The sequence below is a fragment of the Adiantum capillus-veneris genome, chromosome 17, assembly GCF_014529385.1.
Source record: "Adiantum capillus-veneris isolate H3 chromosome 17, ASM1452938v2, whole genome shotgun sequence".
Taxonomy (NCBI): domain Eukaryota; kingdom Viridiplantae; phylum Streptophyta; class Polypodiopsida; order Polypodiales; family Pteridaceae; genus Adiantum; species Adiantum capillus-veneris.
In genome coordinates, this window is record NC_140947.1 from 98,053,922 (window position 1) to 98,066,591 (window position 12,670).

The following is a 12,670-nucleotide window of genomic DNA, read 5'->3' on the forward strand; positions in this document are numbered from 1 at the left end:
TCCTAATCACAAACAAGGTCACCATGGGAACTAATCACACACAAGGTCACCATGGAAACTAAACCGTAATCACACAAGGTGACAGTGGAAGCTAAGCCCTAATCACATAAGGTCACCCTGGAAGCTAAACCCTAAATTGGAGCTTGTCTTTCAAAGCTTTTCTTAAGTGCAAAGTTACCATCAAAGCTTAGCTTAAGGATGAAAATCTACTTAATGATGCATAGATATTCCTAGCACTTAACCCTAATTGCGAGGTTACTATTAAAGCTTAAACCTAAAATACAAGGTAGTCACTAAAGATTACACCTAAGTGCAAAGTTACCATTAAAGCTTAGCTTAAGAGTGAAAATCTACCTTTGAAAGCTTAACTTACTGATGCACAACTACCATTAATACTAACCCTAATTCCAAGGTTACCATTAAAGCTTAAACCTAAAATACAAGGTAGTCACTAAAGCTTACACCTAAGTTCAAAGTTACCATCAAAGCTTAGCTTAAGAGTGAAAATCTACCTTTGAAATCTTAACTTAATGATGCATAATTACCATTAATACTTAACCCTAATTCCAAGGTTACCATTAAAGCTTAAACTTAAAATACAAGGTAGTCACTAAAGCTTACACCTAAGTGCAAAGTTACCATTAAAGCTTAGCTTAAGGATGAATAACTACCTTTGAAGCTTAACTTAATGATGCATAACTACCATTAATACTTAACCCTAATTTCAAAGTTATCATTAAAGGTTAAACCTAAAATACAAGGTAGTCACTAAAGCTTACACCTAAGTACAAAGTTACCATTAAAGGTTAGCTTAAGAGTGCAAATCTACCTTTGAAGCTTAACTTAATGATGAATAACTACCATTAATACTTAACCATAATTCCAAGGTTACCATTAAAGCTTAGACCTAATATGATGCACATAAAACTTCTTAGTATTAAAACACATGGTTTAGGTTAATTAATCATGCTAGAAGTGAAGATTACCTCCTCTAAACAAGAGGGAAGTGGGGTTGAAGTCCTTCTTGAAGATATGTGAGGCTCAAGGAAGAAAGTAAAGGATTTAGGATGAAGAGGAAGGAGAGAGGAGATTCTTCACAAAACCCTCAAGAGTTTGGCGTTCAAGAGAGTGAGAGAGCAAGAGCAAGGTTTAATGGAAACCTTGATTTACTTCAGCATAATCTTGAGCATGACAAGTATGCAAGTAGCTTAGCAATGTGTGTGAAATTACAAAGGAGAGGGGGTGCTTATATAAGAAATGGTGAGTAGAATACAGTGTGTATACTGGGGGTGGGGGTGGGTGAAAAAGTAAAAATACAGTCCCATTAAAAACCCATGAAAGTAGAGAGAAAGGGAGGGTGGTTGGAATCACCTTCAATGCAATCTAGAGAGAGAATGAGTGGAAAGTTGCAACCTTTGACTCATTCAAGAATTTTACTCTAAATTGAATTCTTCAATCAAAGAATTTTATTTCAATTTGAATTCTTCTAAATTCCTATTGGACCCCAATTCTCTTCTCAATTCCTATTGGATCCCAATTCTCTTCTCAATTCCTACTGAACCCCAATTCTCTTCTCAATTTTTATTGGACCCCAATTTCTTCTCAAATCCTATCTCTTAACTTTATCTTCCAATCAAGTTAGTCCCTTTTTCTGCCAGTTCTCGATCTAGATCAGTTCCCATGCGGATTTTGACGAAGAAGTATAAAAATAACCTTAATATTTTAGGAAAAATATAGGGATGACATAATTTCTTATCCGAAATATCCTTGCCTTTTCATTCTGGAGTAAAGTTTCGTTGTCCACATGACTTCTTTGTCGGTCTTGCTTTTTCTAAATTATTTTCTAGGCTTAAAGCTCTAGGGTTTAGGGAGGGACCTTACAAATTGTACCACACACCTATTAAAGTGGCCAATATGTCGGAGAAGGGAGGCTTGGATGTTAAGAGATGTTTTGATCGCTCAAATGATTCACCAACATTGGAGCACTGACATGAAGATATAAACCAAGAAAATCCAAAGGTAAAGGATTCTTGACTCAAGAAGAAGGCATTGACAAGAAGCACAAATTAAGGCCTAGTGCTTCAAAGAGGTTGATTGGTTTTTGGCTTATACTAGGAGTTTTGATCATCAATACACTTTAATACAAAAGATAGTGATGCAAATTGCACAAGATGTAGAAGCGGTGTGTGGTGTATGTGGATTTCAAGGAAGGAGAAGAGCAAAAGACACACTATGTGGGTGGACTTCAGTGGTAGAAAGAAGCACTCACTCCTCATGTGCAGGGAGTGGGGGCAGTCGGGACACCACACATCCCGAACTGGGGGAAAGACACATCTTTATTCCCAACAAACTCCCACTTATCGATAATGGTTCTAATAAATGAGGCCTATTAGTCAAACTACTAGTATGTACAAAAAAATAAGTGAGGGACTCTCTTAGCCTATCTCTATTGGCTTGCTCACTCAATTTGCATGCACCTATATCAGCTCTAGGGATTAATGAGTGTGTGAATCCATGCTAGAACTTTCATGTAAATCTCACAGGTATCTTTGTATGGTTTGCATGGCTCCACAACATCATGCTAGTGTTAGTCATGGTAGAGTTGGCAATCCTTGTTGTTCTAGCATAGAAGATGCACCATTGGGTAATGAAGAGCATACATCTTACCCACTCTCTATTCTTGTGGGACGCATGTCTAACCTCACCATCCTATCTTATTGCAGTATTAGCAAGAACCATGATTAATTTGTCAATCCATGGGACGAAACTAACTTGACTAGTACATAGAGTCTACAAGAGGTTGTCGATTTCTTAGAAAACAACCAACAACTCGCATCTAACTCAAGCTACACTCAAGTGATTGAAATCACCAAAAGCCAATCGCTCATCGGCAAACAAATCACATCCGTTACAGCATCAAATGACACTTAAACGTAACAAAACTTTTAGGACAAGTTTATAAGACCTAAGCACACATGCTTATGGTCTGAAACCCCACTTTAGGTCAAGTTCCAAAATCGCGATTATTAATAGCAGTGGATTTTTGACCTAGCCGTTTTCGACCCAAAATGCATCTAAATGCTTAGCAATGATGCCCGAATACCCCGCCTATGCTTAGTTTTGATTTAAAAGTGTAAATTCCTAGTTATGATGAAATTAGGCCGCGGGTCGGCGACACCAAAAGCTACGAAATACTGTGAATGGCTTACGTCAATGCGTAGAGCTCTCACCTGCGGTTGCAATGCAACAAACACAATTACAATGTGACAACCGGAGAGGAAGTAGGAAGCGCGAGAAGGAGAGAAGTGAGCACCCTAAGCTCACGCTATGTATTTCTTATCCAAAAACTTAATCAAAACTTTACAAAGTTGGCTTTTATTCCTTAGCGAAGGTCTAAAATGCGTAATGTACGGCGCTCAAGACCTTTAAAGCTCCACACTTATTGTATTTGCAACCTAGGTACATAAACTGACCTATGCTTTACACCTTGGAACTCTTATTGAGCCCGTAACACGTTACAATTATCACAATGGATAAATAATTTTGAAAATTATAATACATGGCCATTTTGGAAAAAATGTGAAAAGCGTGTAACTCCAATCTTCACTGCTTCTTTGTATTCATCATCGATGTGCATTTGTACGTCTTACGTCTTCGGTCTTTAGTAGCTTCTAATAACTGACGTTGACTCAATTAACATTCCCCCCCTTCCAATTTTAGTGCCCGTCCTCGGCACTGTTGAAAAGTGTCCGTGGAGGTTGTGGAAGGTTTTTGATTGGTTGTTGATGGCCTGATTGTCTTCATATGTCATTGAATTTTTTGATGAGGTTCAATTTGCTGCAGTATCTTCATTGGTTCGAATATGTCTAATGTGAGAGATGATGTTGTATTTGTCCGTTGTATTAGCATAATGAGGAGGCTTCTATTTATTTTATGAAAAGTATGTACAAGGGGAAATAGAATGATGAGGTTCTAAATTAGGGTCTAATACCTGGATGACCAAAGGAAAAAACCCCATTGGGAAAAAAGTGCCTTTGGGATACGTGCATTATAGGAGTAAATATTAGCATGGAAAATATTAATAAAGTACTCAAGGGATTATTTGTGCTGATAGATATGGAATTAATAAGGCAGCAAATATGAGAAGGTAGCATGATGGAATAGTTTGCCTATTGTAGTCCACTCAAGGTGCATAGATGGAAGCAAAAAAGAGTGTCTAATCCATATGTCCAATGGTGGGACATCCTATTTATGCATACACAAAAATGCATGGGAAACAATATGTTGTGCAAGAAAGATTTTGAGGGGTCTTCAGAAAGATAGGGTAGCTATAAAAGCATATGACATGGCTTTGCAATCTGGAACCCCTTTCAGAATGGTTTTCGTTGGCGAGGGTTTGTGCTCTCATCTTACTGTGCACTGTGCGTGAGTGTTGGACTCTACGACACTCCACCAATTGTAAGTTAATAGACTTTGACTCTTATGCTCATCTCATCCAGCATGAGCAACATGACTTAGATATGCTCAACTCTTCCAGCTTGAGCGTAAGCCTAATAACTATGAATCTTAGCACAGAGTTTAATATGACTTGAAGCTTTGGGACTAATGCTTTGCTCATTTTATGGCTCAGCAGCCGACTCTGACTATGCCAAAGAGTGTTTTTTGCACCCTGGCGACTTGAATTTTCACATTCTTGTGCTTACTACAAACATTTCTTCAGGTAAAAGTAAGCTCGAATCTTCAAAAAGAGGATGATTGAAGGACCAAGTTTTCATTGAAGGTTTCTTTTGCCATACCTGTTTTATCATCTTTGAATTTGCATTCACATTGGTTGGATTATCCTTCTTTGACTGTGAAGACTCCATTATCTGTTTGATTCTCCAATTAGGCATACTATAAGAAGTCTTTGATGTTGTTGTAGGCCTCTGCTGATCGTTGACATTCGACTTTTGACTAGGAGCATTGGAAGACTTAGGAATCCAAATATCTTGAGGACCTTTGTAACTCCATTGTTGACTTTGCTTCGTTCTAGGACTTGTTGAGCTCTTGATATCTTCATGCAGGTCTAGTGTAGTTGCAGCTGGCTTGCGATTGATGGCTTGCGATTGACTGGTAGCCAAATCTTTGTGTAACCTGTGTAGAATCCTTGTCGAAGAGGAAGATTCTTTGAGATCCGTCTTTGCTCTCTATCCTCTTGTGAGTTATGGTTGACTTTAGCATCTTTAGATGTTGTTCTATTGTATACCTGCTACTTAGGTATCCTAGGATTTTGTCAAGGTTGAAACTTTGTGGGCCTTCTTTCTTGGGAGGGACTTGAAGTTACTTCATATGCCCAAACCTACGATTTTGGCATCCATATCTGTCTGTTACCTTCATAGTACTCATGTTCCATTAAGCTCCATTGTGATGCTATCCATCCCATGTGTTTTTCTTTCGGTGTTGATTTCTTGTCTTTAATCCAAACCAGATCATTGACTTTGACTAGATTGCTCTGAACAAACGCTTGCTTGAATTTCCTTTGCTTTCTTGAGTACTTTGGCTGAAATATCTTTGATTTTATGGGTGTCTCCTTAGAGGTTTCATTTGAGTCAGCAGTTGACAAAGTTTTGAAAGCCTGACTGCTTGAAGAAGCTGATCCATGAGGGTTCTTTGATGTAGAGACATATGCTGTCACATCTTCTTTGCTAATCGGGGGAAGTTGCGCTTTAGCTTTACCTTTTTTTGTAATTTTGATCTTCGTTCCTTTTAGCTTTGGTGGTATTTTTTTCTCCATAGCTATCGTGGTTGCTATTGACTGATTTTCTTTAAGCTCTTTTGAAGTTCTAATCAATAGAGATGAATCATATTCAATAAGATCTGCTTTAATATCAACCTCCATTTTAACTGTGCTTGAGGACCTTGTACTGTCGTCCGTAGGTGACCAGTCTTGGTCTTCATTCTTTCATGTCTGTGGTGACTCTCTCATGTTTGAATTCTGTATCTTTATATCTTCTTGGCCATTGGCATTCCCATTATGATGTCTTTTGGCATGAATTTTGTTGTGATCATGTGGAATTGAGTTGTGATGATCTGTGAACTTACTTCAATGGTGGTGGAGATGATTCCCCAACATTCTGCTTGTTTTTTTCTTGATATGCTCACAAATTCAGGAGCATCTTCCAACTGTGGTTGTCCACATCTTTTCCAAGTGCGAAAAGACATGAGGTTCTTATCTAGCTGAAAATCTAGCTTTACTTCTTTTGACAGCTTTTCTTCATTCTCACCAAACAACGTTGCACTTGATTGTCTCATAATTTCTTTTTGTATTGAGTGCTTTTGTGGTGGTGGTGTCCGTGGGTTGAAATTTTTCTACATTGGCTTTGCTTTGATCACCTGCTTCTATTGATGTCGACTCGTATGACTCTGATATTGCACTTTTTTGCAATTGTTGAGCATTCTCCTCCTGCATTTGAGTAACCTTTGACCTTAAAAGGTCCATTGTACTGTCTGGAAAAATCTGTTTCTTCAAAGGAGATTTTGATGGTGACCTTTGTGTATCTTTCTGGACTTTAGCTTTCGTTGATCTTGATTTTCTATCACCTGTTCTGGCAGCTTGAGGCTTTGCATCATCTTTAGATAGTCTTTGACTTCAGTCGTACCATCCACATGGGTTTGTACAAGGTCGGGATCTTGTTGATATTCGTTACCATGCGCATCTTGATATGCATATGCGAGCTTGGTCTCATGCAACTGTTTGAACACTATGGGATTTTTTGGCTTTTGACTTTGGCTCGTGGAGTTCAGCTCAAACTTTTGTCCCCGATGATCTTCATAGAAGAGATTTTGATGGTTTGTGCATCAATGCAAAACTTCCAACAACGATATGATCTTTCAATGGTTTCTGCTATGAAGGGGTCTGTTGGCTAGAAGTTCTTGGGCTTCTAAATGGTGTAGCATTTTCTGGTACTAGAGCTGAGCTTGATGAATTTGCAGCTCCCCCCTTCCTAGGGTGATCACTATAGCCTGCTTCATTGTGAGAGCTCAAAACTATTCAGCTCTGGTTGAGTCTCATCTTTTGGGATTGTGAAGGCACACTTTGGGTAGCATTGTTGATGTTTGGCATCTGTAAACCTTCTCCATAGTTTCCTATGTATCTTCGTGACACATGACAAATTATCCCCCAAGTCAAGCTGTAGATAGCATTATCTTTGCCCTGATATTGTCTATCCCATGGGTCTCCTATGATATGAGCTTCTGTGGTTTCAGGACCCAAGGCATCATAGATGCTAGAATCTCGTCTATATCTACGACTATTTTGATCGAAGTATATGCTCGTTTGGTCACAACATTGAAGATTGATTTCTAATGGAGGAGAATTTGGCTCTGAATAGATTTATGGGTTCACTCGAGTAATATCCTTCAGCTCTAGAGATGATGGACTATAATATATTATTTCCTTTGAAATTTACCATCCTTTCTGATCTATCACTAGATGCACTTCTATGAGCTGGTATGTGGGCCGTTCAGACAGTGGTTGATTCTTTTTGTATAGTTGCCCTTTTTGTTCTACATAGTGTGCATATGAATTATGTGTACCATACAAAGCTAGCATCATTATGTTTGATGTGTCCCTTAGACTCGTAAATGATTACACACTTCTGTCAGTGGATGCAAAATCATTTGCAAACCTAACAGTCTTTTCAACCTTTCGTGAGATCTTGACATCTTGACCAAATTCATGCAAGAATTTGTTGTTCAAAGAATCAATTTTAAGCTTTCCAGGTGCTTGTGCATCTTTATGCTGATTTTGAACTTGCAGTGTTTTGAATTGTGCTTCTAATGGTAATGCAGAATCATATGATTTCATTAAAAGTGACAAGCTAGATGCACGTACATCAAGATTCACATTTCCAATTTTCTTTGTACCTTGCTTAGCGGTTGTTATGTCCCTGTTGTCAGGATTTCTTTGACAATCTTCAAAAAAATGTCCATTCGTCCACAATCTGAGCAATATGCCATGACTGGTGGTATTTCAACTAGTTTTGTCATGTCAAGCTTCTGCTGAGAAGTTTCTGCTTCTATGCTGGCCGAGTTGTCCGACATCTTCTTTTAAAACACTGAGCATCAAGCTGTAGATTACTCCATCTTGACCTTGGTACCATCTTTGGCTTGGTTCTCCAATTAGACTTTCTTCTATTGGTTGATCTATTAGATCTTGCATTATTGGCTCTTGACTATAGATTTGACCACTGTAGTCCATGTACAATGACCCTGATTGCATATACACTAACTGTATGTTTTGCTGTCTTGTGCAGATTTCTGGACAAACACTTGAGTTGACTATCTGAACTTCATCTTTCAGCTTGCAATACTTGGCTCCACTCAAGTCTGTGAACATCTGGGAGTTCTCTAAATTTAGCTTTACTCTGATCAATAAGATCTTGGCTCCTGTGCTGCTTTTGCTATCCATCAAGTATCTATGGCCTTTTGAATTTGTATATGAGACTTTATATCCATTGTAGCCTTAAAGCTATAAAATCTGCTCTGTTGCACTTGTACCTGTGTTACCACTGCTACTAGCTTTCTCTGTTGTACTTGAACCCTCAGCTCGAGATGAGTCCATGTCGACTGCTTCTGTAAAAATTGTCTCCTAGTAGATTTTGGTATTGATTAGCAAAAAACAATTCTGCACGGGTTTGATAAGATTGCTTTGCCAAAGTACTTCTGGCATTTGATTTGTCTTAGACTCACAAGAGTTGATTAACTCTAGCTCAAAAGTGTCAGAATTGATTGCAGCCTTTGAAATGATGAAAATCTAGGCCTTCAATAACCTAAACTGCAGATTAGATTGTTATCCGTTTTTTCCACTTGACTTGAATTCAGCTCTTGTCAAGCTCCCAATTCTTTGCGTGCAACCTAGTTCTTCAATCTAAGCTAAGTGAGTCAGCAAATGTGATTTCCAAGTTCTATCCTCGCAAGTGTAAGGTCTCTGACCCTGACCAAAAAGAGCACCGTGTACCATGTAATGATCATAATAGAAAAAGTTACTATTTTTAGCAGCTTTTTGAATTCTGTCAGTGCCATGATGTTTAGAATGTTTTAAAGCTCCCAAATGTGAATTAAAATATTTTTTGCAAAAAAAATCCAAAAATAGTAAGTTTTTGGTCACCCGACCCGTCTAGTTTTGATCGTCTCGAAAAACTGCACCCGTACCTCGGGAGAAAAATGCATTTTTGGACCCCGAGGGTTGCTAAATATGGCAGGTACTCGGGCCATTACGCCTTAGTTAGAGCTTCGTATAGCAATTTACGGCATCAAAATCCGACTGGTATGACCCGTTTTAGCCTAAAATCAATTTTTCCAAAAATTGAGCGGGAGGCACCGGAGCCCGGGACTGTGTGGGAATAGGTCCCAGGCCACTCCAGATCAGCTTTAGCAGCTAGGGGGCACCCTTTGTCCTTGTGGGATTCGTGGGAAAGCTGCCAAGCCAGTAACTAAGTCTCAGAGTCAGTTAACCTAGCCAACCTGACACTTGGTGGGTAGGGGAACTGAACTTGCCAATGCAGTGAACTGGGTGCTCCTCCAGATGCTAATAGCAGGGATGGTCGATTTTCAGCCTTTAGGAGCCTATTTAAAGGCCTGCTCACACACACACACACAGGCTCACACACACACCCAATGCACACACACACACCTTGGGGAGGTGCTGCCGGTACACACATCCTTTGAAGGAGAATCAAGGAGGGAGGTGTTGTCGAATTCTCGCCTCAAGAAACTCGATTAAATCAGAGAATTGAGAGGATTATCAGCCCTTAATCACGGTAACCACGGTTTAATTAATGCTTTCTGCAAATCCTTTTCATTACCATCTAAATTTCTCTTCTATTATGCTTATTCGTAGTCGTAATTCTCTATAATTACTCTCTAATTTCTCTTTAACCATATTCTATTATGTAATCATCAGGCCATAGCTAAATTATCAGCCATTCATCATCCTTAATTAGCATGATTAACATAATTTTCTCTCTCTAGGTAGCATAGTAATTAATCGATAAGCCGATAACTGTGTAGATTGATGAAAATCACTTTTTTATTAACAATGTAGCTAAATTAGATCCATTCTCTTATGCATTAAGATGTAATTAAGGTAAAATTAAAGCCGTCATTAAGTCTCTAAGAGTTAATTTTTCTCACACCTATGCATGAGGTGAACCTGCATCCTCTAATTGCTAGGAAAGAGATTAATTATGCTGATTCATCTTCCTGGTAATTCTATTAATGAGACCTTATTATTCTTAATCATCTAAGTCGAGTACTTATCCTTAGACCCGGTTCCCATAGGAATATGCATCATCCATAATGATTGCTATATGGAAAAATATAAACCTCTCATAGCAGCCATTGTTTGATGTTGCTAATCTATCATTTGGCTTGTTATGACGCTTGCGGACATTAGCTCTTTTCTCCAAGTTAATTATTTAAAGTAGTGAGTTTAAAATGGCCCCGGTTAAGAGGACTCGCTTTGGGGGAGCCCACGACCACGAGGCAGGAACAAGCAAGATGAACGGAAAGGGAAAAGCTCCCATGGACGAACAAATACCGGCCATCTCACGGGCCATTGACGAAGAAATGGAAGAGGTAGGTCATATTTTTTTTTAAGTCGTTGAATTAACATTGCACACGTCTAGTTAGGAATGAACATATCCCCAAAAACATGCTGGAGAAATCCGACGGAAACCTCGGCACTGAACTCATTTGTACATTAAAGTCTAAAGTAAGAAAGAAATGATTGATGGGTATGTTGTTTGCAATAGGAAAGAATGTCGGCTAGGGAAAATTTAGCTCGACATGTTCATTTTATTTCCATTGTTTAATCAATCCTGACCCCCCTACTGATCACAGGGGGCAGCGTTCCTCGTTAAGGGCTCTTGAATCCACGACTTGCTTTTTATGCGGTGGATACCCACGACATGCTTTCTATGCGGTGGGAGTGTCCATGACATGCTTTCTATGCGGTGGACATACCTAGTTGTATGGGCAGCTAGGCGAAAATGAGAGGAGTAAACTCTCGCTGGAGGGGGGATGTTGTACCTCCAGAACATTGGAATTTTAATGAATAAGTTTGAGTAGAATTTTTACTAGAATACTATCTTGGTGTTGTTTGCAATACTGGTTGAAGGGCTGTCTTAACGAACAATGTGATTCGGAAATAATCAAGGAATGTTTATGTTGAACAACCATTGTGGTAGTAATTAGGTCACACAAGGAAGTGTGAGTGTGGGGGTGGAAAGTGGGGGCTTGGCTCAGGTTGCCAATGCCTATGAGATGGGTTGTCCCGATTGGTCGGGAACTCTCTGTCCCCATAGTTTAATCTTGACTCTAGTATTACTCATTGCCCCTAGAGCAGTGAAATCTCGAGAGTACGTGCCTCTGAAACATGGGGAAAAAGGCACTCGGGGTTTCTCTCCTCTTGGAAGGTGGGTCTTAGGATCGCTAGATGGTTTAAGTACGCTTCCCCTGCGAGGTGGAGCTAGATCTGAATGCTAGTAGGCTCGAGCTCGACTTACTTTGTGATGAGAGATCGTCCGCTAGCTGAACCCTAAACCACTTTGTTTCATTCCGCTATAGATCTAGTGGCCACCAGGTTCACCATCAGATCCGCTATTTGATATGGCGGGGTGGGGACCTCACACCTAGTATCAGAGCTACGACTGGGAAATAAAGTCGTACTGTTTGAATATTTAAAAAGGAACTGAAAGTATATAGGTAGCTAATCCGAATTCCTTGCATTGGTGTTGCAGGAAGACCCCGTGCAAGAAGATCGGAAGTTCCAAGTGTTTGAGCTTATTTATGAGCAAGCTCGAAGATCCCCAGTTTACTAGTTCAGGTGAGATGTCATGGAGATACTGATGAAGGCTCATACGCCACACTCCACTCGCATTGATAGAGGATGGGAACTTGATTGGACATTTCCAGGAGGGGTTTACTACATCAACGCTCGGAAGCTAGGATGCCTAGCTACCGATTTGAAGAAGATACGTTGGGGAGAAGAGTTGAGGGTAGTGGAGTTATTCTACCTGCTACCTACCCGATTGGACCTATCTGTTTCAGGCGACTCCAATCAAACCATCAACGACTGGCTCTTGGAAAAGGTCACTGAGGTGATCCCAGCAAACAGAGTCAAAACTTTTGGAGTACCAAAAGAGGAATTCCGGCTTGATATCTTAGTTTATAATCCGTTCAAGGATGAGTACAAGAACTATTTCACGAACAAAGTAGTGCCTCATGTGAATACCATCTCCTAGGCGTATTTTATATGCAATCCAAAAAGCCATGTCATAAGTTGATCATCAGTTATCCTAAATCTTGAGGGGTTTCAATTGTAATAAATTTTCATCAATAAAGTGCTTTTTGTCTCTGAATCTCTGTCTCTTGATAAAGTGGTATCTTGAATTTTATTTAAAGTCTCGTGTCTATTTTGAAATCCAAGTAATGGTATCAAGAATCTCGTATAACCTCTATAGGCACCGCCTGTTGCTCTATACTCGGCAGCGCAAGAGAAGAAGCTCCTCCTTAAGCAAGCCCAACCTCCGATCTTTAAGGGAGAGGGGGCAAATGTGGAGAGAGATGCGGAAGTGTGGATGGAAGCCATGGACGATTACTTTGAAGCTGCGGGAACCCAACCCGTAAA